We start from the raw sequence: 26,128 nt of genomic DNA, 5'->3' as shown, positions 1-26,128 counted from the left end.
CCACAAAGTAGACGTGGCAATGGTTCAGGAAACGCACCTCACCCCGCAAAAAACACCCCTGGGCCCGAAGCTGGGGCTGCCACCGAAACTTCTCCTCCTACTCTTCGTATTCTAGAGGGGTAGCCATCCTCATCAACCCTAAAGTGTCTTGCGCATGAAGAAAGTGGAAAAAGACAGCCATACAAAAATTTCACCATATTTTTGCGGCGAAAATAACACATGGACCCTGCGGGGGACACCCTAATATTCCCCGCACCTAATATTTTCGACACCAAAAATATCGCCTATGGCCGTTCCCGACGACCATATGTACGCCGATATTTTTGGTGGCGAAAATATTACCTGATAACCGCTACAGTGACTTTCGAATGCAACCTCCCCAATGCAAAACCAACAGCACCGCACTGGTGCTTTAAACCAGGTGCGCTAACTGACCAAACATTCGCAACCGAGCTACGCGAGGAGATCACAGCCATTTTTTTTTTTAACTTTTTTTTTTATTAGTGGTCACACAAGATACACAGCACTTATCACCTCACGTTCATAGTTACAGCAGTTATATCATACATATCACACTTGAATATCAAAGCTTAATCGATCTCGTCATCATCAGAAATCATGTCCCATAAGTACATTCTGAAGGGGCCCCATATGTCTTTGGCTCTACGTGCAGTTGGCCGGGTGAGGACAAATTGTTCCTCTGATTCGTTTACATATGTTAGCTCCTGAAGGAAGTGTTTCATGATCGGTGGTCCAGTACTTTTCCAATTTTGTAAAGTGCATTTTTTGGCACTGCGCATGAGATGTTAAACAGTCTCCTGATCTTTTCGGAGCACTTGCCCATATCACCAAATGGGTATTTCTGTGGGGTTACTACAGGAGGCACCTATGTAATTTCTTCTAACATCTCTGCCACCTCCCTCCAGAAGCCCGCCACTACGGGGCACTCCCAGTACATGTGTAATGCTCCAGCCTGGGGTGCTCTACATTTAGGGCATTCACCCGACCCATCCATCGCGAATCTGGCTATTTTAGCCGGAGTGTAATGTAGCCTATTCAAAATTTTAAACTGTATTAAACATAGACCAGCATTTAAAGATACCTTTTTGGTGAGCGAACAATACCTTTCCCATGTTATCATCAATGGGGGCGTATAGATCCCTCTCCCACTTGTCTTTAACCAAGTTTGTTTAAGGGGTATGTGCCTGGATCGCTGTGTATAGTATGGGAATCCCAAGGCTGTCTTTGGCAGTTGCCAGCTGTATACAAGGATGTGCAAGGGGCTCATCCGGGAAGAGTGGCCAATGCCTCTGGAAAGCTGACCTCATGCGATAGTATTGGAGTGTCCTAAGCGGCCCACTGCCGAATGCCCCCAGAACGTCTTTTAGAGACGCAAATTTCCCATCAATGAACATGGCTCCAAGGTTAATTTCTTTATTGGGATCACAGGCCTCCTGCAGGCTATTATCATGTGTTGGTGGTATGCAGACCAGTCTGGCTTTGTTCCCGGACGCAACGCAACATTTGGCATTAGGAGAATGTTCAGAGCTATAGCAGCGATAGAGCCCACACAACAGGCAGCCGCAATCCTTCTGGACCCAGAGAAGGCCTTCAACTCTGTCAAATGGCCCTTCATGTTTGCGGTACTTGGGCAGCATGGCCTGGGGAACCAGTTCATAAAACTAGTGGCTCTATTTTACAATAAACCCCAATCAACCATTGTCCTAGGCTCATCGAAATCTGTGCCTGTCCATATCCAACGCGGGACCAGACAAGGGTGCCCACTGTCGGCGTTAATATTTGCGCTTGTAATGGAACCGCTAGCCTCCAGCCTGCGCACCCGGCATCTCCACAGAGGACTCGCCATGGGACCCCATAAAGTGGTCATCTCCCTCTACGCCGACGACATAGTGCTATTCATACAAAATCCCAATGAAAAATCCTATAATGCACGAGATAATTACATTTAGTATGGTGTGAGGCCTGAAAATGAATCACTCCAAGTCGATAATTTCTTCCCCTAACGCCTTGTACCAGAATATTTACAGACGACTTCAATTTCAAATGGGAATGCGCTCAAGTCCGCTATCTTGGGATCCTCTTGTCCCTGAACCACCGAGATGTCTTCCAGCACAACTATTTGACCACATTAAAAACACTTCAGGAGAAGGTGACCAGATGGAAGTCACTGCCACTGACGCTCTGGGGCAGAGCGTCACTGGTTAAGATGGTGATCTTACCAAAACCCCTTTCCTCTTTACAAATATACCACTCCTGCTCCCACAGCGCTACCTGGGGAAACTAAAGAGCCTCATCCTAGAGCTGATCTGGGCCGACAGCGAAGGGTGGGCTCGCACTCCCCGACCTGGAACGATGTTATTGGGCCACACAGACACACTTTCTAAGCCACTGGTACTCCACTCATTCTATCAGACCCCATGTCCAAATAGAGCCGTCCCTAGCGTCACCCAATTTACTGAGAGCAGTCATTATTACTCCTCAATCGGTTCCCCACTCCACACTAAATGTGGTGCTGACCACATACGCAATTTGGAGAAAAAATTGCCCAAAAATACTCTCCGTTTCTACCTATCAGATTCATTCCAGGGATACCCCTTATGAATGAGAAAGTGTTCCTCCATTGGGCAGACAAAACACAAAATACAATCATTCGGCAACCTTTTTGTCGATGAAACATTTCTATCACCCCAACAGGCCAAGGAGAGAGACAGCACGTCATCTCTGGATGTATTTATATACTTTAGATCGGGCAACTCCATCCAAGCTTTATTCCCCTCCTTCCCACGACAACCTCCAACGTGGTCACTACTCCATGGCATAATACAAACACAGGGGGAAGGCAAACTAGTATCACCATTATACAGATCCATCCTAACAGACACGGCACCAAAAAACACACGCACGAAAATGAGGTGGGGAAAAAACACTGCAGACTACCATCCACGAAGAAGAATGGGCATACATTCTCAATCAAACTCCGAAGGTCGCTTTGAACTCACGGCTCAAACTTATCCACTTCCATTACTTACACCAAACTTACTATACCCCAGCTAAAAAGTGCAGGCACAGACCAGACTCTGCGGCTAAGTGTGAGAGGTGTGGAGAGCCAGCTGCGGACTTCCTCCACCTCGCCTGGAGCTGCCCGAGACTGTCCAAGTGTTGGTCACAAGTCAGCCAAGAAACGGAGGCGATAATTGGAGAAGAATGGACACCTAGCCCCACAGTTGCACTGCTTGGAATGACTAAACTCACCTGCAGTGAGGAAATTGGCCAGAATTCTACAGATCTTGGCATGTAGAAGGGTGGCTATGGCCTGGGGTCAGGGCCCTCCCCCCTCAGTTACAAGATGGCAAAAAGATGTGCTCTACTGTCAGGACGTGGAGACCGAGTTCATCAAAACGTTGCCCCTGCATGCACATCCCCCGGACATCTGGGGGCCCCATATAATATATCTGATGAACTCCAAAAACGATTCCTCAGCCTCCTCATCCCCCGGTTGATCATCTGGCGGACACTGCCGAGCGGACATCTTAAGAGAAGCTCTGAGTGTGAACAGTGCTAGGTATTTTAGAATAATATCAAGATATAACTAACTGGACTGATTGGATTAAAGATGGCTTTGAGTAGTCGAGTAGGTAAATTACATAGTCAATTAAAACTATTTAGATAATTGTCTGATAGGATCGGACTTTAATCAATTAATTGGAAGAACACTGGAATCTTGTATTGCCGCGAGCGGGAGGGGAGACGGGAGCTGGGGGGGCAGGGTTATCACGGTGCAAGTTTTTTGGCCCACTGTTGGGTGGAAGGAATGCTCGACTCGTATTGGTTTTCTGTTTTCTTTTCTTTTATGTTTGATAAAACATAAATAAAGTGTTAATTTTTTTTAAAAGAAGATTGGAACCTGCACTCTCCAGCCTTGTTCCTCTTTAGCCATCTTCTTCATCCCAGTACTTCAGGGATTATGCGACTTGAAGTCGCTAATGCAAAAGTTAGTTTGTCTACCTTGATTTTCAGTCTTGAACTAATTTCTGTTCCCCTTAATATTCTTTAAAGGAATATCATTAGGATCAATCACAAGACTAATGTGTAGAGATGTTATTAACAAATTAAACCATGCTTAACTCAAAAGTCTGAGCTTCATCCAGCTCTCGGTTTTCTTTTAGCTCCCCTTCCTGTGAGAAACCAGAGGGTATTCTCATTCCTACTCTCCTTAGATCCTGACCCTGGGGGTGGAGAAGCGAGGGAGCATCACCTGGGTGGAGGGTTCTTGGTATTCTCATTCCTACTCTCCTTAGATCCTGACCCTGGGGGTGGAGAAGCGAGGGAGCATCACCTGGGTGGAGGGTTCTTGAGGATTAGGAACGGGGTGTGCTTGGGCGAGACATAGTATCCCACTTTTTCCAATGAAGACCAACCTAACCCTCCCCAAACATCATGGGTTATTTTAAACCAGTTCCCCTCATTTACACACATTTAAGTACTGGGACAAAGAAGAGGCAACTAGGAGTAATGAAGACTACACACTTTCACCACTCTAGTACTGGGACAAGGAAGATGCCTGCTAAGAACTGTGAGGGTCAGGCATGTCCCTTTTAAATTATGGTCAGGCAGGGCAAATCCAATATCCACCCCTGCAGCCTATCAAGGGGCTGCAGGTTTATACAAGGATGCCAGCCCAGCAAGTAAGAGAGCAATAGGGGGAACTGTATGAGGAGCAACAGCAGGAGACCTTTGAGGAAGCAGCCATGGCGGGACTGGAGAACGAGCCAGGACACAGGCAGTGTTCCCAGAGGAATTGTGGGACCCAATGTGAGTGGGCTGTGTATTTCCCACAAGTCTGGAAGTATCCGTAATTCCCCGTAAGCAGCCGGAGCTGCGGAGGAGCCCAGAGCAAAGAGGACTCCCTCCGCGTCCAGGAAGACACATTGGAGGTGCCAGAGTGTGGACGTAAACAAACATCAAGTGAGCGGGGCTCGCGCCAGTGTATTTCCCTGCTGTAGAAGTTGCGGGAAGCAACACAGAAAGCTGGTGAAAGTCGGAAGGGCGCTCAAGCACCGGAGCGCTACTATAAGACCACGTGTAAGTACGGTCTGCGAAACCAAGTAAACAAATGCATATTGAATACTGAACATAATTAAGCAACATAAGGGCCCATTGAACCCAAAAACTGAAAGTAAACAATATTGAATATATGTCGCACAAAGATTTAACTCAAACCTTGAGGTCGAGTACATTAAAGGCTAAAGGAAGCCAAACAGTGCACTTTTATGAGTGAATGCTGTGTGGCAAGGCCAAGGCTTGGCAATAGGTGTGTGACACGTGGCTATCAAGGAAAAGCCAGAGGAGTGCAAGATTACACACTTAGCCAAGAGGCCAATCAAAGGAACTAAGTAAAGGTGACTTGGTGCACAGGAGCAAGTGCCAAGGAACCTGGGAGGGCTGAGGAGCCAGTGGATCCTGGTTTGCCCGACCTATGATGGGTCGACTGTGTGGTCTGACAACTGCACCTAGATAAGAGAGCCCTAATGGTGAAAGTTAAGTGCATAGTGAAACACCCCAACAAAACCAATGCAAAGGAGCTGGCGTGAGCTAAGCAAGAAAGAGGGTCAGGTTGACCTGGTGTTTTTGTTAAAACGTTTTGAAAAGACAAAAGCAAGTGTAATTAGTGACATTGAAGTCTTGGTCGAAGGGAACCCTGAGACTTAAAGGACTACACTTGTTGTCTTGGGAGCAGAGTCTCAAGACCCTTTTTGTTTTGGATTGTGTTACTTGAAACTTGGGGAAGGGAGCCCCAAGGATTGGTTCTGAACTGTATCGCCTTGAATTGGGAAAGGTAAACTTTGAGACTTTTACGTGGAACTTTCTTATGCTTGGGGAAGAGGATCTGAAAGAAATCTGTGAGCTGGAAGGAGCTCAGAACTTTGAGTTGAACACTATTTCCTTTAACTTTGAAATCCCGAGACTGCGCATGCGCGAGCTGCCGATTAGGAGCTAAACCCACCAGCTCCCTGCAGCCGCCAATATCCTTATGAAATCCTGTCCCCCCTCCCCCTCCCTGGAGTCGGAGGCCCCCAACCAAGGGCACCACTAAGCAGCGGAACACCCCTGGAAGCTGACCGCCGCAAGTCCGACAAAAATCGGAGCGGTTACAGCAACAAACGGGCCGTGGGCCCCTCACTGCCCGAGAACCGCCATCTTGCAGCCAGGCGGCTGCCGAATACACGCGCCGCACCAGCCCTGCAGGCCCCCTGAAGGCGATCCGAGGCCGCACGCCACCTGTGGGGGCTCCTGCAGCACCCGGAACACACCGCAGGAGAGGTGGAGCCACCTGCAGTGACACAGAGGACCAGGGTCCCGGCCCTGCCACATACAGCCCCTCTACCCCCCACTCTGATGCAAATGAGCCGGGGGAGCCCACCACCCCACCGCCCCTTGATCCAGTCCCTGGGAAAGGGCAGAAAAGACTGACCGCTCAATATTCTGCGGACGACACTGCGATCAGCAACACCCCAAGGCCGCCCCCCAGAGGCCTTAACCACACTGGACTACCCCCCAGCAGCAGAGACCACACACACAGTAAACAGACTGCACGGACACCTGCCCCAGAGAGGCAATAACTTAAACAGCGCTCACAATCTGACCGGTGCAGGCCTACACTTGATACAAGACCCTCAAGGCCCCAAATACAACCCCTGCATAAAAAGGGCCACAGGACGAAGGAACGGAGCACCCTCTCCCCAATCCAACACCCGAAAACATGGGCAAGGACAAGGTCAAGCGGCAAACCCTCCAAAGCAAAATGGACCTAAACACAGTGGGCGCCACGCAAGTGCCCCCGCCCAGGCCCCAAAGGGAGACGAAACAATGACGGAAGACCCTACCATCTAACTGACGGATGTCATGAAGGCCAATAGAGTCGAGATCATCGCTAGAGGGGGAAAATAGGTGGCCTATCAACGGAGCACTCTTTCCTACACCAAGACCTCCATAAAGTATCTGCAAGAGTGGGAGAGACCGAGGAGAGGATCTCCAACACGGAGGACACAGTGAAACCGATAGAAAAGCACCTGGCCACCATCACTCAAAAGGTGTCCCAAATGGAAAACAGGGCTGAGGACAGCGAGGGACGAGCTAGACGCAACAACATCCGGATCCTTGCGATCCAGGAAAAGGAGGAAGGGCCCAGTGCCGAACTCTTCCTGGAAGACTGGCTGGCCGATCTGTTCGCCCTGAAGACATTATACAAATTCTTCTCCATCGAGCACGCCCACAGAGTCCCGTCAGGACGCCCAATACCGGGAGCACCACCGCAAACAATTATTGCAAAACTGATGAACTTTTGCGACAGAGATGCCATCCTCCAGATGACTCGTGCAACCGGACCAATCACCTACAATGGCCACCGAGTTGGCTTTTTCCCCCGATTACACCAGGGAAGTCCAGAAGGCCACACAGTCTTTCGACTGGGTCAAAAAAAAAAGCTACACTCGCTATCTATAAAATACGCACTCTTCTTCCCAGCACTCCTGAAGGTACACCACAATGGCATAACCCATCTGTTCTACTCACCAAAAGAAGCCTGGTATTGGCTGGAGACCCAAATTCTGAAAGAACCGGGGCAGCAACACTCCCCAAGGGGGATCTTGTCCCAAAAAACTAAGGCAGATCACTCACCACCGCAATCCGACACGCTGGATCAAAACTTACCTAGCCCCCCACAGGAAGGCGAGAAAGGCACAGAGAAAGGATGAGGACGTACGGCAGATATACGGATGGTGAAACACGGCTTACGACTCCGGAGGATAATGACCCTGCGGCTGCTGAGGAAAGACAGTAAGCCTTACGAACAGACGCAGCGAGCACTTTCCATCACCAACGATTTCCGAAGAAGTTTTATAGTTTAAGTTCAATGTTTGGACGACAGGTGCTTCCAGTTGGGGGAGAAGTACAGGGAGGGGGAGGGGGGAGTTCTACTGGTGTTGGCAACCAGAACCACAGAACAAGATGGCAGGACATGCAGCCCTTCCGACACAGGAAACACAAGCATTCCACCTGTTGGGTCCGAGACACCCACAACACCCAGTCTCCAGACATACAACTACAGGGTAGCCTTCAGATATCCCCCTGCAAGAGATGCAATTGGCTACTCCAGGCCTATACCGCGTAACCAATGGCAACGATAGACCCAAGTACAAGAGACACCAAACAAAGACTGAGAAATCACAATACACGGACCAAGAGACTACCAAGACAAGAGATCCTATTAGATGCCTCAAACCGAGACCCACGCATCCAGGACAAGCACCGATAAACTGTCCGTATTGACCTGGAACGTCAACGGCCTTGACTCCTGTGTGAAACGTCGGCCGGTGCTCCAATACCTCAATCGATACTCACCAGATATAGCCCTCCTCACGGAAACCCACTTGATTGGAACCGGCAACGGCTTCTTCAGAAGGTCCAATTACCTGCATACATACCAAGCGGGGTTCACAAAAGGTGCCAGGGGCACGATGATACTCCTCCACAAACGGGTGCCCCTTCAGGTCAGGAAAGTGTGGACCGATCTCCGTGGCCGATTAGTAGTGCTACTCGCTGACATCTGGGGAGAACGATGGGGCCTAATTGCGGCATACGCTCCCCCCCCACACTCACGAAGGAACTCCTTGGCGAACTGCAGAACATATTGTTAGAAGAACAGGCGGACCTGTGGGCCCTTGGGGGTGGGGGGAGAGGAATTCAACAAAGTGATGGAGGTCACTGCCGATAGATCTCACAGAAGAGCCGGAACCCGACATGCCCTGACCGATTTATACACTTTTGCTAAGACACTGGGAATGTCTGACACTTGGCGATCACTACATGAAACTGATGCCAGATTCTCGTTCTACTCCAGTGCACACAAAACATTCTCGAGAATTGACTAATCCTTCATCCCCTGCAACATTTCCCTGTAACGCTCACCTGATTCCCGCAGAGGCGCCGGTCTTGACTGGGTGAATGCCGTATCTTCAAAGGTGATGTGTATCACACGGTTGGCTCTTTGGGCTGGACCTCTGTGCACTGTATGTCTGACTCGAAGAATAAGATGTCTGCAGATAGAAAATATGGGATTAATGAACTGGGGTTATTGGGTGCCTCTCTCCTCTTCCTCTTCTCCTGTAGAACCCCAAAGGTTAACACCCTCACCTTAGGTAAGTGAACGCCGAGCTCTCCATCTGCCTCGGGGCAGGGTGCCGTAACCAGTTTCTTCACTGGATAAGGGTGCAGGCCTCTTGACCTCAGAGGACTGCTGTCCGTCGTTAACTCCACGAACGGTAAGTTCTGGGCACTTCAAATGTCTTAAAAGTCTTTTGTAATGATATCTCTTGTTTTGCAGGGTTCCGGCGATGGCGGATGGCGGGCTGATGAGAGTTGAGGATCGAACCCGCGTGAGGAATAGAAGCGCCTGGAAGCACGTAAGTAAGCGCTTGTAGCCTGCTTCACGATGCGCACTAACTGTCCCTTTTATCTTGCAGGTACAAGTTCGGAGCTTTAGAGAAGCTGAAGGGTGCTGGAATACCCACTGGATTCGGCGTGGGAAGGAGTAATGGCACGTGAGTAATAAAGTTGCCCAATGTCTTTAAACGCACCTTCTTTTGTCTTTCAGATGCGGGATGCAGCGCCGAAGGCCTCCGGAGCGTGCGAAGAGCTGGTAAGCTTTTGTCTTTCAGATGCCGGAATGCAGCGCGAGGCGTTGGTGACAGCCGATGGACCAGGTAAGAGATGCGCTGCCACTGAAGACCGTAGTGCTAACCTGTTCTTTCTTTGTCTTTACAGGTGCTGCTGAAGACTGGATTCCAGGATGGTAAGCCTTTGTTCCCTTAGGCCCAGGATCAGAAGCAGAAGACACGATGAGCGTTCTGCTGCAGAGAATGCAGAATAACGCAAAGCAAGATTCATCCATCGGGTGTGGTTTAAATAGCCTCCTGTAGTGCTTAGGGGTCTCCTTCCACAGCCACGCCTAGGTAAGAAAAGAGTTCCTGCTTTCCAGAAGAGTGCCAGTGTTCTGAACCTAGGGAGTGGCCCCTGCCTCACCCAACAGGAAAAGTAGTCCCAAACAGAAGAGGATCAGGGGTTCAACTGGCAGGTAAGTAAGCAGCATGGTCTGCTGCAGGTAAGTCCACCCAAGCATTATGAGCCCGGCGCTTCCAGCGCTGGGACTGGGCATCTTTATGAGCCTGGTGCCACTGGCGCCAGGACAAGGTCCAAAAGGTCCCAATTGGGACTGGCTGGCACTCGGAACCGGGGTTATGGGTCTGCTTCCAAGGGAGTCGGGCAAGTCCTGATCTTTTGGAAGCAGAGATCATGACATTCCCAAAGGCTCATATCTGCTGAGTTTCTGGCAAGAGGAATCTCGGACCACTCCCCTCTCCTTATAACCTTGAAAAATGCTTGCCACCGGCCAGACAGCACCTGGCGCCTGAACACTTACCACCTGAGGCTTCCCGAAATTGCTGAAGAACTAGAGAAAAAGACCACGGAATAGTTCAAAATAAATGAAGGCTCAGTAGAATGCCCAATCTTGATATGGGAAGCGTATAAAACAGTCCTCCGTGGAGAAGCCATCTCTGCGGTGTCAGCCCATCGCAAACGACACACCCAAAAGATTGTGGACGCCGAAAAACGAGTGTCTGATTGTGAGGAACAATTCCTCACTCAAGGCACCCAAACCACAAAGCAGGACCTGATAACGGCTCAAGAAGCCCTTAGCAACATAGCCCTGGATAATGCAGACAGCTCACCGATTTGTTCGAAGCCAAATCTACGAGAAAGGGGACAAAGCAAATAAAATCCTAGCCTGGCTGGAAAGACGCGAACAAGCAAAAGGGCATGTGCAGACTATCCGATCACCTGAGGGGCAACTACTAACTGTAGACTCCGACATAGCGGAAGCATTTGCCACCTTTTACAAAAAAACTCTACGCCCCACCCATAGGGAACCCCACATCCGCTCCTTCTAAATTTCTTGACCGGATCGAGATCCTGAGACTCTCAGCACAACAAGCGGACCTCCTAGATGCCGATATCGCTGAAAATGAAGTGCAAGAGGCACTTGCACAGCTTCAAAACGGAAAGACCCCGGGCCCCAATGGTTTCCCAGTGGAGACCTGGAAATACCTCGGCACCGATACCAACTGGACACATGCACCTTCGAAGTAAAGAACAAGGCGCAGTACCCCTAGACCTCAGAAGAGCACGCATAGTGGTCATACCCAAAGCCGGGAAGCCTCCAGAAGAATGTGCCTCCTACCGCCCCATCTCGCTGATCAATGGGGAGGCCAAAGTCCTCGCCAAGGTACTGGCAAATCCTGCTCAAGGTAATCGAGTCCCTTGTTCATCCAGATCAATGCGGATTCATGCCCAATAAGTCCACCCGCATGAACCTACGTAGAGTCCAATTTCCCCTTGACAGGGCCCCAGCGATACCGTGCCCACTGGCCCTCCTGCCAGTCGATTTTGAGAAGGCATTTGACTCAGTCGGATGGGAGGCCTTGTCGGGACATCATGGCTCGGATGAATTTTAGGGGAGACTTCACCTCCTGGGTTAGACTCCTATACGCATCCCCAGAGGCAACCGTAAGGGGAACTGACAAGACTTCTAGACTGTTTCCACTGGGCCGCGGCACCAGACAGGGCTGCCCCTTCTCTCCCCTCCTATTCTTGCTAGGTATTGAGCCACTAGCAATTAAACTCTGATCGGATAAAAAGTGGTCCAGATTCACCTGGCCAGGAGGAGGAGAAGATCGGCTCTCGCCCTACGCAGACAATATCCTCATATACCTTAGCAACCCTCTCACCTCATGCCCGACTGTATCCCACACCCTCAAGGAATACCAAAATTTTGCCGGCGTGGAGGTGAACGAGCAAAAAGCCATCTACTTCCTGATCCAGGGTGGTGACACTGTGATCCCAGAGACTTGCCCTTACCACGTCTGCATTCAAGAATTCACATACCTAGGCATACGCATCGGCCCAACCCTAGACAGATGACTCAAACTTAACCTGCAGCCTGTACTAGACAGATTTACCAAAGATGTCTCCCATTGGCAATTGCTCCCCCTATCATTAATGGGCAGGGCAGCTCTGTTTAAAATGATGACACTCCCCAGACTCCTATATGTTCTACAAAATGCTCCACTCCCCATCCCCCACGAAACCTTTGCATGCATAGACAGGAGCCTACGCACACTGCTTTGGGGCGGGAAACAACCCAGAATCGCTCTTACTAGACTCCAACGCTCTGTATGGGAGGGAGGCATTGGATTACCATATATACGTACTATCTAGCAACACAGACAGGGGTGGTAAATGAATGGCTAAATGCTGATTCCGCATTACCACATATCCATATTGAAACCAAAGCTATGCACCCCGTATCACCCCTTCAAGCCCTATACGCCACCAGTAATCGAACCTCGAAAAATACCAAGAATGTCACTCCATATCCGCCATGCCTGGAGGGAAGCGCATAAACATATTGGCTGGGGAACAAAACCAACACTAGCCCAACCCATATGGTACAACACACACCTCCCAGAAATACAGAGAATGGGCTGTTTCGAAAACTGGGAAATGTGAGGGATAACCACACTGGCACACGTGATCCAAGAGAGACACATACTAGAATTCGATACTCTTCACTACAGATTTGATCTGACACTGATGGACCGGTTCCGACATGCACAGCTGGCTCACGCCATACACACCCAGTTCCATATCCACCATACCCCCCTGCGCCCTCCCCCCCTAGAGACCAACACTCTTCTGCAACGTATCCCATCCAAAGCCACCTCCATGCTTTACCAAGCCCTTAACTCTTTCGGAACTAAAGAACTTATTAAGCTGAACGGGGAAAGGGATCTAGGCGACCTAGAACCGGAAGACTGGGTGGACGCATTGATGTTCCCTCGAGAGATGGGTATCTAAGCCAAACTTAGACTGATACAACTCAGAATACTCCACTGCTTCTACTACCCTCGCACAGCCCTCGCCAGATGGGGAGGGACTCGAGATGTGACATGTCTCCGATGCAAATGGGAGACGGGTACCTTTTTTCACATGATATGGGACTGTGAGGTGCTACAAACCTTCTGGGAGGATTGCATCAATATAGTGTCCAACATACTAGGAGCACCAATTCTGAAGGACCCCAAAATGTTACTCTTGGGAATCTGGGGTGAGGTCGACCTCACCAAACATGAAAAGTTGTTCCTAGCGGTGGCACTGGGAGCAGGGAAATGGCTGATCGCTGCAACCTGGGGCTCGGCAGACTATATGCTTGAACCGCTGGATCAATGAACTAAGCAGGTGCGCATCTATGGAACGCCGCATCTACAACGTGGGAGGCTGCCCCGAAAATTTGAAAAGATATGGGGGGAAATGACTAGACGTGTACTGAGAGTTAACTCCCCAACCCACTCGTCTCCCCCACCCCCTCCCCTCCCCTCATCCAGGGACATATCACATTGCCAGAACTACCACCCGTTTTCTGACTCTCGGGTGTACTCAAGATACCCCTATGACTTTGTTTACCACTATTGTCAATACTGTCATCATTTTCTTTTCTGATGAATGCCTGTTTATGATGTTTTTGTTGTTTAAACTCAGTTATAAAAAATAAAAAACTTTGATATCCCTACACATTGGTTAGCTTTAGTTGTGAGGGCAAGAGTAGGTTTTGGACACAGAGTTTTAAATTGAACTCTTTGACTCAGACTTTCCTTAGTTTTGTTCAGGTAGGGAAATCCCACCTTAGTATAGGGCAAGTTAGGCCTTCAACCACCCTGACATTTAAGTTAAATATATTTTGTTTGAACTTTAGGTCTTTTGTCTGTGTCTTACTTCATGATGCCTTCACATTCCCCAAGTGCATGAAAGTTCCATAAAGAGTCTCAAGATCACCTTTGTCAAGTTCAAGACAACACAGTTCCAAGTAGTCCTCGGGTTCCCTTCCCCAAGCTCCAAGCAACACAATTAAAAAATCGAAGGGTCTTGAGGCTTCGCCCTCACGACAACACATGCGGTTTCGGGGTTCCCTTCCCCACGACTTTAACTCTGCCAGGTTTTTTTCAGTTTTTTCAAAAGTGTAACATAACTTGAGGTCAACCTGACCCTTCTGGTTTGCCTCACCTGGTCAGTCGCAATGCCTCTTCTGGTTTGTTTTACAAGGTCTTTAATTTCTCCTCATTCAGGGCTCACTGGACAAGGCGCAGTAATCGAACCACACGGTCCACCCATCACAAAACACGCAAACAGGATCCCAAGGTTGAGAGCACACAGTTTCTTCAGCTCCTGCCCCTGTTGACCAAGTCACTTTTTACTTAATTTCACTTTGTTGGCCTCTTGGCTGTATGTGCAAGTGTACACTTATTTGGCTTCTCTTTATCAACCTTTTGATTCTGCTATGACGTGTCGCACACCTTTTGCCAGTTTGTGGCCTTGCCGCATTACATTCACTCATAAAAGTTCACCTTGGTGGGGTTTTATTCATATTCACCTTCTGTGGCATTCTTTCACTCGTATGCCCTTCTCTGTTGTTTATTTTCAGATGGGCACTTATTTGTTTCTCAAGATTTGCTTTGCCCATACAGTTTTAGTGTATTCAGTATTCACTATATTTAACTTCAAGGTTTCATTCAGTTCAGTACTCCATATTCTTCTGTTATGTTTAATTTCACCCTTTTATTCAGTTCTGTGATTAAAATGCATTCAGGTAGGCTTCGGTTTAGGTTTCTATTCAGTTTTATAATTACAATGCATTCATTATGCTCAACTGTAGGTTTTCAGGCATTTTGGTATTTATAATGCATTCGTTATATGTAGTTTCAAGTTTCTGTTTGGTTTGGTATTCAATAAACCTTTGTTGCACTTGTTTCGAAGACCATTACTTATTCCCGGTCTATTAGGAGCGCCCCAGTGCCCAGTGTTCTCCTCAACACTCACTGGCTGATTGCAGCGCACTCCGACAGCCGCCCTGTATCCACGATACGGACCACTTGTCATGCACCACACAAGTTCCTGGGGTCTATGCCGATGCCATGGCTCCTGCTCTGGTCCCACCACGTCGGCCTCCACACATGAAGGGGTCCTCTGTTCGTCTCCCCCACGCAGCTTCCTCCTTGTTCTCTGAGCCTCATTTTATACACCTGCAACCAGTTAACAGGTTGCAGGTGTGTGTCCTTGCTCAGGTTTGCCTGACCATGATTAAAAGGGCATGGCTGACTTTCTGCAGGCATCTTCCTCATCGCAGCACCAGAGTGGTAAAATGAAGATATAGTCTTTACTACTGTGTCTCCTCTTCCCCATCCCAGTACTTTTATATGTAAAATGTGGGGGAAATGAGGGGAGAGGTGCTGAAATAACCCATACAGGTGGGGGGAGGGTTAGATTGGTCATTATAAATATTTTGTATTGATGTGGTTTGATATAAATTTGTGAAAAGTTCTATGAATTATAACACAATAAAAAACAAAATTATTATATATATATTTTTTGTTTTTATTGTGTTATAGTTCATAGAACTTTTCACAAATTTATATCAAAACACATCAATACAACATATCTATAACAGCACTTCCTAAAATTACAATGTTTCAACAGTAAAGAAAAGAAAACGCAGACTTAATATGGTAAAACAAAAAGCAAAAAAACAACACACACACACACACACAATATGCCCGATAGGCAAGGCACCCAAGCCAGGCCCCAAAGCTTATTCAGAAAGGACACCTAGCAATCCTGGCAACCTAGTTCAGGTCCACTACCTAGGTCCATCAACAGTTTGACCTCCTCTTCAAATTTACGTAAGCATTTGTTGGCCACTTCCAAATCTGGGTAATGGCAATAACCACACTATTACTCCTCCCAGAGAGGCACCTCAGCCACCAGATTTAACTTTCAATATACATCTGATCACAATAGAATTTGGCAAAATATTTGTCATAAGTCGATCTTGTCTTCTGACAGCAGCTCAGTACATGCCTAGCTGTTTCCACCTTAGAATCGTCAGCACATAGTCTGCAGGTCCTTCTCTCAACAGGTAAATCAGTCCATGATCCCAGGACCCCCAGTACATTTAGACGATTAAGTCTAATATCCAGGAATATTCTACGGTTAGCCTGGGTGGCCATGACTTTGGATCTTTTACTCTGTTGTACCATCGGATTCATTTTCCTTCTATCCCCACATACCTCGTGGCCCAGATATTTGTAACAATTTACTTTCTTTATCACACCCAGGCCTCCAGATAAGCTGCGCACGAGGCCTTTTTACGCATGAAAATCTTGTAAATACGACAGCTTTATTATTTTCTTGTGTACATTTACACAAAGGTTTAGAGCAGAGGGCAGTGCAAAGGTCAGGTTACTTGACAGAAACCAGAAGGCTTCTTTTGATTTGTATCGACGTGGATGTAATTGCAAGCGACCGTTGAAACAGAATGTATTTCTTTGACGCCTTTTTAAAAAAAAAAAAAAAAAAAAAAAAAACTGCACACTGTGATCAAATAAATTGTTTCTTTCCATTTAGCTGCTGCTGTGTTGATTCTCATGACGCAAACAATCACTGTGGATATTTATTTTCCTAGAATTTTAGGATTTTATAATTAATAAGATGGAAAACTAAGTTGCAATTGAGAATTAATATTTTTTTAACAAATTATGTTTTTGTCCAGTGAAAGCAAAACAGTATTGCACAGTTGCATTTTTCAGAGTTCCTGTGCTGTGTGCATAATGCAGAGGTGGATCATTTGTACACTTATACTTTAATTTGCACTCATTATAAAAACAGTGTGTAAAATGATGACTATGCACAGTCTAGTTTACATCCATTCAACCTTGCAGTCAATGGGGTACATTACTATAAATGGTCAGTGGCAGCAGTCTTTGCTCAAGTGTGAGTGATTGTCATTACACCAAGCACAGGTGTTCTAGTCTAGCAGATCTTCAGGACTAAAATTAAAACATTCAAAAACCTGACTCTCCAGGAAATGCAAGCGCGGTTTAAAAACAAATGGGTTACATTGGCAATTGAAATAGAAACTCCGCAAAACCTGTCCCTGTGATAATCCAGATAGGTATTTAACTTTATGTAGCGCTTCATCAATGATACATCCAGCATCTAGGTACTGTGATTATTATACCTCAGTCGATACTCAGTTAACCGACCTCTGAAGGATGTTAGCCAATAAGATAACTCAGCTTGTTGGGCACTCGCTGCAATATGTGCATGATCTGTAGGTTGCAGGTTAGAATCCGAGCAATGCCAAACTCACTCTTTAATCCTTTTGAGGTTGATAAAGGAGTTCCGGCTTTGGTTTGGTGATAATTGCAATTAATATGTTCTGTGTACAGCGCTTTGCCAAAAGCGCTATATAAATAACCATTTGACCATTAGATTAGATATAGAATTTAGCATGGAGTCCTTGCCTCTCTGCACTGTTGTATCATGACATTGGCATACCATTAGGTAGTAATAGCTCCAGGAAATGAGAACTTTCGTTAAACATCAAAAGAAAATTCTGCTATTGAACCTTTTTTCTTTGAAGATTCCATCAAAGTCAGCTATAAATAGATTGTACAATGTAGGTGCTAATGCACAGCCCTGTCTTACACCTTTTGTAATAGGAACAGGAGCAGACATTTGCACCCCCATTGTTCAAACGAATCCTGGCCTTACTTTCATCGTAAATCATCTTACAAACATACAGGAGATGAGGGGGCATACCAAAAGACTCAAGTTTCGACCACAACCTCTTGCGCTCGACCGAGTCGAATGCAGAGGAAAAGTCGACAAATAACATATATAAAGGTAGCCTATCCTTACCATTGGCCTACTCAATAAGTGTATTTACTATCTTTACTATAAATATATTGGGCCTCATTACGAGATGAAGGTGTGTTTGGTTATCCTAATTTGGAAAATTATCAGAAGAGATTTATGTTAATGAAGTCAGCCTATTACTGTCGGAGGGGAGCACGTTGCCAGGTTGGGTGGAAATGGAGAGAGAGGTTGTGTTACCCTATTCTTTGAATGATTTATATTCTTTATGTATGCTGTCTATTGAGGCTAATCGGGTTGTGCTTGTTTCTTGGTTTGAGGAAACTGGGCAAGATTGAATGGTGACTCAATTATGAAGCGCCATTGTGGCACAATCCGGCGTTGCAAATTGAAAATCGTGTGTGTGTGTGTGTGTGTGTGTGTTTCTCTTTTCTCCATGTCCTTTCTGTGTTATTGTTGGTTGGTGAGGGTTTGAATACTTATAGTGATTGTCATTGTATATACTGCTGCATTTACTATTTGTTTGACTTATGCATTGTGTATTTGTTTTTTGTATTTATGGAAAATGTGAAAATAAACATTAAAAAAAAGAAATGGTCTGACACCAGGAATCTGCTTGCAATATGGTAACAATGTTTAGGCAGCACAAATTATAATCTAAGGAAGATTACCACCTCAATTATCTTTATATCTCCATTCTTATTGCTATTACATGTGTTTGTTCAGATTCCTTCTAAATATGAAAGCATACGGCACGTTGCAAGATTGTACGATGCCGTAGATAATAAACTAGTCCAAAATTGCTTCATAAATTATTTTACTTTTTCGATGCACAAACTAAACCTTAATAAGCCGCATACAATGTACTGTGAATATGTTTAGTGATTTTCAACTCCTTAAAATGTCTTGCATGGATCAATTGATTGGTGAGTCCTTCTAGCACACATCTTCCTGGTAACCTTAAACTATTATGAAACCCAACTAGTAATTTGTACTCGGATATACCTTTTTGTTTTTACACATACACAGTCCTGTCTTACTTGGATGTTGGTTCTGAGGAAGGCGCATGAACAAGAAGCGCTGAAATGTTTTAGACGTAGACCCAGTCTCCATCATTTTAGATTTACAAGACTCCATTTTTATACATCTGCTGTTATGATTCACAAAATTATGATTTACTCAGACTGTTCCACAAATAAAGCCAACTATGGATTGATTTGATCCCGTTTACTTACATGCTGTTCTACTTGTATGTGCTTCTAACAATGTCTGCCTAAAACGGAATGGCTATTTTCTTATTTTCCATTTATTCTAGAGTCGTATGAATTTGTTAGGTTATGTATATTTCCATATTGCACATATTCGATTTCTAAGATATTTTGCAATTAATGTTTAAGTGGTATATTTTGTCTCACCATTGTAATCTGTTTATGTTTTGGAGATAATCTTGTCACAATTATTTGAAATGATGTCATAAGAACTAATGATTTGTCCATAAAATAATTTCGACTAATACATTGTACTCCAAGTTAAAGGAGTATCATTTATTCTTTGAAATTTTTGAGTGTTGGGTTACTTAAAACATATACATTGATTGTATATTTAAATAATGAATCAACTAATGCGACGGGGGCATGGCTAGGCAGCCATGGAGTAGGCTGCAATCCTCGAGAGCTCTGTGATCCATTTCATAGATCCGTGCAAACGAGTGCAGATGGACATCGATTTGCAGCCCAAAAAGGTATACTATGAGTGTATGAACATGCCTGGAGAAGACTGAACATGCCGGCGGGATGTTTGATACAAAGCAGGAACAGTTAAGCTACTTTGTCACCTGGACGAAATCGACATCAAAATGGCGGGGCGCACAAAGAACATATGAGGGAAGTGCCCTGAGAACGAAGAGGCTGGCAACTGTGACACTGTGGACCCTCAGCCCAGGAGCGGATGGACAAGGCATTTTTACTCAGCGACGTAACGTATGGCTTGCACCGTGCAGCGCTGGCGAATTGGGAAGGCTGGGAGCCCCCTGCAAGCATAACAAAAGACTGCTGCTGCCTCAGCGGTGAAATGCAGCATGGGCGGGAGCAGTGCTGAAATCATGGGACGATCGTGAGCCCGTGGAAAGCGGAAGGAGACTGCCACAGCGGGAGCAGAGCTCACACATAGCTTAAGCTCCGACGTCATAGCCCACATAAAGTCAATGGCTCCTTTGACGGGGGATGATCTGGAGCCCCCACAAAGTCAACAAAGTGCCGCGGCCGCGAGGGAGCGTGTTGCACAGCTCGGCCAGATAATAGCTGCGGCCAGAACCCCGTGGTCCGGGCGTGATACTGAAGCATCTACATAACGGCTGCGTGAAGCGGGTAGCCCCGAGGGCAGGGGCATAAACATTATAAAACATTGTAGCTGTAGGCTAGTCTCAGCGCAAACGAGGAGCGGCTGCCAGCCCATAAGCAGCACACTGTGGCCGAGGAATACAGGACAAGGAGCGGGCAACTCTGGGGGCCAGGGACACCTGGGAGCCCCCAAATTAATATCACAATACCCCACGACAGGTGGCAATTTGGAGTATAAATGCAAGAGGTCCCAACTGGGGTGAGCTGGACAAACAGACCTGCGGCTGCTTCAGGGGAGGCTCAGGGGGCCCCGTTGGCGTTCTGTAGCTGGGCGCCAGCGCAGCACAGGAGCCCAGTGGAAGCGCATACACAACCGGGCCCCACCGCAGACCTAGGGCCCCCACAACACGTGGACACGGCAGCAGTGGGCGCAACACCCCTGAGCGCGGTCATTGGGCCACATGCACGAGGGTGACTCCACTGGCACTAGGGGTCCAACAAGGACGTGCCCCTCCTCGACTGAGGGCCAAAAGAGGAGGACACAGGTGCTGGGTGCAGACGACACCCTCTGGCCAATGCAAGAGCCGGAAAGAAGTGGGGGAGAGACACACCCAGAGGATAGCGCCTTAGAACGCTGTACGGGTGGGCAAGCAGCACCCATGACCAGGCGGGGTTTGAGGCTGGAGAACACCGATCCCATCACTACACCCTGCGAGGCCCACAAGCACTTGCGGGCGCGGCCACTGACCTATGCCAGCAGGAGCTGGGGTACAGAGTTGAAACAGAACTGTCAGGGCATAACTACGTGGGAGGACACAATCCACTTCAGGCACAGATCAAGCAGCATCGGGAACACCCTGCCCCCCCAAGTTGCCCTGCCAGTTTCCCTTCGCCGACCAGGGCCTGATCCGTTGGAGGCTCTCAGACACAAGCCCCACAACATTAAGATGGCCAACAAACTGGCTAAAACAAAGGGCAAACAGCCCACGCTGGATGAATACACCAGAACATCGCCAGTGGCAGAGGGGGCAGGAGCAAGGACAGAACCCCTACAGTGGGCACGGAGGCCACGGGCAGGGACCAGCATATCCTAGCAGCAATCGCAGACCTGAAAGTGGCATGGGAGACCAAACTGGAGTCGGCCATGGCCGAGCTGAAGGTGGCTCTGGATCTCAAAGTTGGGGCAGTACAGGAGGAGGTACAGGTGACCTGGAGAAGGAGGTGGCCCCGAATACAGCTGCATGCGCTTCTCACAAATCCTTGCTCCACATCCTGGAACAACGCGTGGGCAACCTGGAAAACAGGGCAGAGGAGGCAGAGACGAGCCCGCAGGAACAACATCCGCATTGTAGGATTGCCGGAGGGAGCCGAGGGGCCCAACCCCACGGAGTACACAATCAATGCTGCTACAAGAGATAACTCGAGGAATGTTGACTCAGGGGTTTGCGGTGGAACGGGTGCATAGAGCCCTGATGAGAAAGCGTCTACTGGGGGGGTGGGGACGGGTCCCAGGCCTGTAATCGCCAAGATCCTGAATTACTGAGACCGAGAGAAAATCCTTGAGCATTTCCGGAAGGGAGGCACGATACAAAGGGCGTTGGTAAATATAAAGGCATTACCGGATTACACCCTGCAGGTGCAACGCCGATGCATGAACTTTGGTGCAGTGAAGAGAAGGTTGCGAGAAGCAGGCTATAAATACATGCTGATCTACCCTGCTAAGATTAGGAATAGAGCACAGTTTTTTGATACCGCGGAGGATGCAACAGACTGGCTGGATACGCATAGTTGTCCCCCGGAATTGGGTATCCAGGAAGGAGACGCAGATAAGTGACACGGAGACTGCAGTACCCAGGGTGCTGCAGGCTCAAACTTTGGGACTAGAATATAGGACAGGATATAGTCTTCCGATGCAGTGCGATCAGGGCTGCGCACATATGATACGTTGAGTACTGGCACTCAGAATAGCACATAGAAGCCTAACGGGACCAGCCCTCACACTCCCACAAAAAGACCAGTTAGGTTACCGGTAGGACGGTGACGCCCTGCTGGGTTCCTGACCTCGGCATTCCGAGGCAGGACCAGATGTGGGGGAGCCTGAGATCCAGGGATGGAGCTGGGCACCATTTAGGATTGGGTGGGGATGGGGGAGGGAAGAGGGGGTGTGCAGTGTTTTTTTGTTGGGAGGGCAGGGGGTGTTAGTTGGGGAGTTTGTTGGGGGAGGGAGGGAACCGAGCCCAAGTTCATGTCAAACTAGACGAGAGTGAGAAACCGGGAGGGGAAGATGAGGGACAAACTAAGCATGGCGATGGGTAGCCTTAGAATTGTAACCTGGAACGTGAGGGGCCTTATCAGTTACCTGAAAAGGAACAAAGTGATGATGTACTTGAGAAGGCTGAAAGTGGACATTGCACTGATACAGGAGACCCACCTTACTAAGGAGAAATTAGAAGTGGTCAAGAGGAAGTGGAGAGGGATTACCACGGGAGCCACGTATTCAGCTTATGCGAGGGGGGTGGTCACGTGGGTGGCACCTCATGTACCGTTTCAGTTGCTTCAGTCCACAGGGGACCCAGATGGTGGATTGATAGTGGTGCGGGGGATGCTGGAAAATAAGAGAAGTGTGCATTATAAACGCATATGCCCCAAACCAAGACATGGCGGCCTACTTTAGGGCCCTATATGGCAAAATTGGCCCCTTACTGGGCAGAGCGATTATATGGGGTGGGGACTTTAATTGCACGTTACACCCCAAAATGGATAGGTCGGATAGCAAGCTAAGTAGGCCCACCCCCGCAGCGAGAGCATTACAGGCCCTGCTGGGAGACTTCGGGCTGGTGGATAACTGGAGACAGCTACACCCAGTAGATAGGCAGTACTCACATTACGCGGCCCCACACAACCTGCATACCAGACTGGACTACATGTTTGTTGCCTCAGAGCTGGTAGGAAAAATGATAGGCTCGGAATACAAGGCCAGGGTGCTTGCGGACCATTCTCCCCTGGTCCTGGAATGGAGGCATCAGCCCCCTAGAGCAAAAATCCCAACTTGGAAGCTCAGAACCGAGGCCCTGCAAGACTCGGGATTCCGTGAGGGGTTGAGGTAGGCGATTGTCGAGTTTTTCGACCTCAACATGGGGAGTGTGCCGTCAGAGGGTACCTTATGGGAAGCCTTCAAAGTCGTACTACGGGGTGCAGCCATATCCAAATCCAGAGGGCTCCAAGGGGGCATAGAGCGTGAGCTGCAGGAGACAGAGAAGGAATTGGAAGGAATAATGCAAAAGGGGAGCGCCTCACAGGACGATGCCGAACGGGTGAACCTGTCACAACAAACTAGCAGGGAGCACTGGGACAGACTATGTAACTTGAACTACAAAAAATATATTGAAAGGCAACATGCAGGGGGAGGGGGACAAACCAGGAAGGCTGCTAGCATGGCTATATAAAAATGAGATGCCGAGACCAGTGGTCAGGGAGATAAAAGGGGAAGACGGCCAGACTTGGGATACCCAGGAGGGAGTTAACAAGGGGTTTCTTAGATTCTATAAACGCCTATGAGGACACGGGGGAGGAGATGGGCCGGGAGATTCAGGAAACACTGGAAGACATAGGTTTGCCTAAACTAAATGATGAGGAACAGGAAGACCTCGACGCCCCAATCACATTAGAAGAATTAGAGACAGTACCTACCCACGTGTAAGGCTCCCGGGTCGGACGGGCTCCCAAGTGAATTCTACAAGATATACAGGCAGGAGGTGCCCCCCCCCCCTGCTGCTCGCCATGTTAAATGAGGCGCTTGAGAGAGGAAGGCTGCCGGAGTCCCTGTGAGAGGGGGTGGTCATTCCGCTCCTGAAACCGGGCAAGCCTAGCACAGACTGTGGGTCATACAGACCCCTATCGATGCTTAACCAAGATAGCAAAATCCTTACAGCTACGCTGGCAAACAGGCTCAAACGAGTCATAGGCAAATTGATACACCCCGATCAAACAGGCTATGTCCTGGGTAGGAATATAACTGACAATCATAGGACACTCCACCATATTATTGAACAGACAGAGAAGAACCCCGGCGAGATGGCAATAGTCTCGCTGGACGCTAGCAAAGTCTTTGACTCTGTGAGATGCCCGTGGATATTAGCGGCGCTGAAAGAATACGGGATGGGGCCGGGGTATCTGAGGTGGGTCAAAATGGTATATAGCTCCCCGATCGCCCGGGTTAAAACTGGCGCAATAATTTCTGACAAATGGCAACTTATTAGGGACACTAGACAGGGCTGCCCCTGGTCGCCCATGCTTTACATCCTCGCTCTGAAACCTCTGGCAATCTGCCTTAGACAACAGTATGGGGAGATAGGGATCCCAACGAAGGGAGGACCGCACCTCATATCATTGTACGCTGATGACATGCTGCTTTACTTGCGCTTCCCAGAGGAGAACCTACAATATGTCCTGGAGGTGATGGAACGTTACGCCACCCTCTTGGGCATAGCTGTAAACCCCAAGAAATCGAGCATGTTCCCCTTGGGCAGATACAGGGGGGTTTTGCATAGGAACCTACCGTCTTGTCGATATGATAAACATAATACGGAGAGGGCAATGGATGGCATCAAGAGCAGCATGGGGTTTTGGTCCAAGCTACCTCTGGCTATGGTGGGTAGGGCGGCCCTGATGAAGATGGTGGTCCTGCCGAGATTGTTACACTATTTTATGAACATCCCGTACATGCCCCCCAAACGCTTTTTTGCGAAACTCCATAGCATGTAGGGGCTTCATGTGGCATAACTCCAGGAATAGGGTGGCCCTTTGGAAACTGCAAAACTCGTGTGAAAGGGGGGGGGGCATTAATTTGCCTAACTTCGAGATATACCACCTGGCGGGACAGCTCCAGTATGTGGCCAGGTGGCTGTCCGAAGAAGAGACGGCCGAATCCAGGCTTCTGTGCAGGGATACTGCCCCCTTCTTCCTAAGGGAGGTGGTGTGGTTGCCCAAACCAATGTTGCAGGGATGGGCGAGACTACTGGGAAATATGGAGCAAAACATGGCAAGGAGTGGGGGACCTGTCCCCATGCTCCCCGCAGGTGCCGCTAGTGGCGCTATATTGGGAGGACCCGCAAATGATAAAAAGGGTTTGTAGATATTGGGAGCCGATGGGCCTCGTGACCCTCGGAGATGTATGGCAAGAGGGAGAGGCAATGGACTTACGGAGATTAATGGAGGACACCGGGGTGCACACAGGCCAACATATCACCCACACGAGAATTGTCAAACGGGTGAGAGAGAGGTGGACTGGGGCAGCGCTGGTGGAGCAGCCTTACATGGCCATCGAGACAATGTATGATGTATCGGAGGGTGGGCACGAAATTGCCTGCATATATGAGCTATTGATGACTAGGGTGGGCAATGAGCTACTTCAACTAAGGCGGGAATGGGAGAAGGAGGTGGGAGAACCTATGCTGTCAGGACAAAGGGCTAGGGCACAAAGGTACCACAAGAAGGTGTCCCGAAATGCGAGGTTGCAGCAGATCCAGTTATACGTCACCCACAGGGCATATATGACCCCTAGCAAAATTGCCAGATTTGGAAATTCAGTGACACAGAAATGCCCATGGTGCGGTGAGGTGGAGGCTGGGATGGTACACATGTTTGGGCTTGCCCAGAGGTGGGGAGATTCTGGATAGAGGGACAAGCTACACCTAGCTGAAAGGGATCATACTGGAGGTGGAGTCAGCGTGGGCATGCATGCTGGGGGTTTTGCTAGACCACGTAACCTTAAGCACATTAGTAAGATGAAGGACTTGGCTTACATCCTGGCCAAACGAAGAATTGCAATGGGCTGGAAGGCAGCCCAACATCCAAGAATAGAGACGTGGTGGGCGGACCTCCTAACGTGGGCAGATGCGGAAACGGCAGTCTGGTATGAAGCAATCAGTAGGGGAGGGGAGGAG

The 26,128-nt window shown here is 48.4% G+C and overlaps 1 protein-coding gene across 1 annotated transcript in view; it reads left to right on the top strand.

The window, feature by feature from the left end:
* The window catches only part of TRAPPC12 (trafficking protein particle complex subunit 12), a 1,223,059-nt gene that overhangs the window by 78,677 nt on the left and 1,118,254 nt on the right, over nt 1–26,128 (top strand). The gene's annotated exons all lie outside the window — the stretch shown is intronic.

The sequence above is a fragment of the Ambystoma mexicanum genome, chromosome 4p (genome assembly GCF_040938575.1).
Source record: "Ambystoma mexicanum isolate Mex_15411 chromosome 4p, UKY_AmexF1_1, whole genome shotgun sequence".
NCBI classification, from domain to species: Eukaryota; Metazoa; Chordata; class Amphibia; order Caudata; family Ambystomatidae; genus Ambystoma; species Ambystoma mexicanum.
Note: the sequence above shows the minus strand (reverse complement) of the source record. Positions and strands in the feature narration are given on the sequence as shown.